The sequence below is a fragment of the Gossypium hirsutum genome, chromosome A09, assembly GCF_007990345.1.
Source record: "Gossypium hirsutum isolate 1008001.06 chromosome A09, Gossypium_hirsutum_v2.1, whole genome shotgun sequence".
Taxonomy (NCBI): Eukaryota; Viridiplantae; Streptophyta; class Magnoliopsida; order Malvales; family Malvaceae; genus Gossypium; species Gossypium hirsutum.
In genome coordinates this window covers 16,822,796-16,826,535 of record NC_053432.1, presented here as the reverse complement: position 1 = coordinate 16,826,535, position 3,740 = coordinate 16,822,796, and the positions used below count along the sequence as shown (strand labels likewise).

Sequence of the window (3,740 nt, the reverse complement as noted above, 5' to 3'; positions counted from 1 at the left end):
TATGAGTTCTTAATTTTTGCTTTAATATTCCAGGATATTGATTCAAGTATTGATGTGCTTATTCAGAGGAGCAAAAGTCCCTGTCTAAGAGTAGATCCAGCATAATTAAACGGAGTTGATTGCACGCCTAGACATAGGGTGACATAATTTTTCTAGATTAGGGTGAAACCTAATACAAGAATCCATAAATCGAGTTAATGCAACACTAGGGGTTTTAATTAGAAAGAGATTTCAATTAATCAACCTAGGGTTAGATGTTGTTAGTCTCAAGAGAGATAATAATATAACTTAGGGATTTCTACGGATCAAGTCAAGTGAATAAATCGTCTGATTCAGAGTCAATAACAAGTGAAGTCTAGGTGGATTTTTCCCTTAGGTATTGTCCAAATCATTTAGTTTTCCCAAAAGTTATTTCCCCAATTTACTTTCTGTGCATTCTTAGTTTAGTAATTAGTTTAGATAAAACAAACCCTTCTATTCTTAGGCTAGATAATAAAAAGAAAGTTAATACTAGTACTTTTGGTTCCTTTGGGTTCGACATCCCAGTCTTGCTATAAGCTATAGTACTGTTCGATAAGGTGCGCTTGCCTTTGTCGTGATAATAGTTAGTTTTTAAGAATGGACATTCATAAATTATAAAACTTATCACGATTTACATCACATCAAGTTTTTGGCACCGTTACTGGGGAACTAAGATATTAGGAACACTTAATTTTTATTACTTTAGCCATTTATTTTATTGCAATTTAAATTTTATTTTGATTTTTGTTACTAAATTTTCTTCTTCCTTCTAGCAGGTTTTTATAGTTTATGACTAGAAAAAACCCGTCGGGACCATTACTTTTTGATAGTGAGATCGATCGCACAGCTTGCAGAAACGAAGAGAAATAAGGCGAAGCCTAAGATATACAGAGGAAGGGCAAGAGGATGATATTCACACCACAACCGAGGAGATGGCTAAAAATCAGGAAAATCCACTACCTCCTGCGATTGCTGCTGATCCAGTAAATCAGAATCCTGCTCCGCACACTATGTATGATTATGCTAAACCTACTTTAACAGGAACTGATTCAAGTATAGTTAGGCATGCTATTGCTACAATTTGAACTGAAACCTAACACAATTCAAATGATTCAACAGTTTTTTCAGTTTGATGGTTTGCAGGATGAGGATCCAAACACTCACTTAGCGAATTTTCTAGAATTCTACGACACATTTAAAATCAATGGCATTTCTGATGATGCCATCGCCTTCGGTTATTTCCCTTTTCGTTGAGGAACAAAGCTAAACAGTGGTTGAACTCGTTACCACGAGGGTCAATCACTACTTGGTAACAAATGACCGAAAAATTCTTACTTAAATATTTCTCGCCGACTAAAACGGCTAAGTTGAGGAATGACATCTTTTCTTTTGTGCAGATGGACCTTGAAACACTCCATGATGCATGGGAGAGATACAAGATCTATTAAGAAGGTGCCCTCACCATGGGTTATCTTTATGGGTGCAGGTTCAAACGTTTTACAATGGCGTGAATCCCTCGACAAGGCAACTTATTGACGCAGTTGCTGGTGGGACTACCAATAACAAAACCTGAAGTGGCTTACAAATTTATTGAAGAGATGTCACTGAATAACTATTAGTGGCAAGTCATGAGAATAAAGCCGACAAAAGTAGCTGATGTTTTCAACCTCGACGTGGTTACTATGCTATCTAACCAGGTAGAACTCTTAAATAAAAAGATTGATGGTTTGTATAGTACTACTCAGGTACATCTCGTGATGAGGAGCAATTCTAATGGATGAGGAGTACACACAGAATATCAATCCTTCAACCCCAACATCAAGGAGAAACAAGTCCAATACATAGGTAACAATAATTCTAGATCTCAAAATAACCCATATAGTAACACATATAATGCAAGTTGGAGGAACCATCTCAATTTCTCGTGGGGTGGTCAAGGGAATCAAAGGTCCAACATCCACTGGGTTTTCAACAACCACCTTACCATCAGGAAAAGAAGCCGAACCTTGAGAAGATGCTAACAAAGTTTATCTCAGTGTCAGAAACTCACTTTCAGAATATCGAAACAGCACTTAAAAATCAACAAGCATCAATCCAAGGGCTCGAAACTCAGATAGGACAGCTCGCTAAACTAATTTCTGAACAACCACAAGGTAGCCTGCCGAGTAACACTGAATCTAACCCAAGGGAACAACTCAAGGCAATTATCGTTCAAGATAAGGAAGGGTTAGTTGAACCAGAACCAGAACCAAGGCAAGAAATTATGGTAAGTAAAGGTAAATGTGAGGTAGACCAGAGTGAGCGGAAACCGGTAAGTAGAAAGTACAAACCTCGTGTGCCATACCCCAATGCAACAAGGAAAGACCATGCAGATGAACAATTTGGTAAATTCCTTAAACTATTAAAGAAATTGCATATTAACTTACTATTTATCGAAGCTCTTTTGTAGATGCCAAACGCAGTTAAATTTTTAAAGGAGCTTTTAACAAATAAACGGAAGTTGGATGAGGCGTCGAATATGGAGATGAATACAGTTTGCTCAGCCATTCTGCAGAATAAACTGGCCAACAAATTGAAAGATCCAGGGAGTTTTACGATTCCTTGTTTAATTTGTAGCTTAGATGTTAGTAATGCTTTAGCTAATTTAGGGGCTAGTATTAATGTCATGCCCTATAAAATGTTTAAACAACTAGGTCTTGGAAAACCCAAACAAACTAGGATGAGCATTCAGTTAGCAGATAAAACAATTAGATTTCCTAGGGGCATTATTGAAGATGTACTCATTAAAATTGTCAACTTTATATTCCCAATTTATTTTGTTGCTCTAGACATAGAAGAGGATAGTGGCCTGCCTTTAATTTTAGGAAGGCCCGTTTTAGCAATTGCTAGAACCATAATTGATGTTGGTACAGGTGAACTCACACTTCGTGTGGGTGACGGAAAAATCACTCTTCAAGCTCAAAATTTTACTAATACTGATCATGTGGTGCAACCTTCTTTGCAAGAAATACGTTCGAAAAGAATACATGAGCCTTGTTCAAGTAACAACAAAGAACCCATCTATGAAGAACGACGGCTACAAATCAAAGAACTAGATGAATTGTAAACACAGAAACTGAGAGCACACGATAGACCAAAACTACGCTATGACGAGCTCAATGTTTCACCAAATCAACTTAATGTAATGCCCCGAATTTTGGGCCTAGATGAATTGGGCTTTCGGACTTCGAGTTTCATAAAATTTTTAAGTGAGCAAGAAAATGACAAAAGATATGGTGGCTTTAAGGGTTTAAGGAATTTGAAGTGTCTAGATTTGTTGGAGAAGTTTTGGGTTCGAGTTTTATGGTGGATGAATTATAATTTAATTATTAAAAGAATCATGGTTGGCAAGTAGTTGGGCTTTTAAATAAAGATAGGGGAAAATAGCATCAAAAGCCTTGTGGAGGAGTGGCTAAGTGACGCCACTTAGAGTGTAGGGAGGTGGCGTTAATAGCTAACAAGGAGATCCAAGGTTCGAATCCTAGCTTAGTGTTTTTAGAAGTTTAATTTTGGCCTTTTAGAAGGATGTAAGTGGCGTGAAGATGGACTCCAATGGGAGTGTTCAGAAGAGAAATTAAGGAAAGGATCAAGGGGTTATCAGGGAGAAAAATGAGGAGATGAGAAGGGGGAAGTGATAGAGCCGAATGGGGAACTGAGGGCTAGGCAATTCGGCTATGGGG

At 37.6% G+C, this 3,740-nt stretch overlaps 1 non-coding gene across 1 annotated transcript; it reads right to left on the bottom strand.

The window, feature by feature from the left end:
- Positions 1 to 1,385: 1,385 nt before the first annotated feature.
- On the bottom strand, positions 1,386 to 1,491 carry LOC121206830 (small nucleolar RNA R71). The gene has a single exon (XR_005902002.1). It is a non-coding gene; the product is annotated as a small nucleolar RNA R71 (small nucleolar RNA).
- Between the last annotated feature and the right edge of the window lie 2,249 nt (positions 1,492 to 3,740).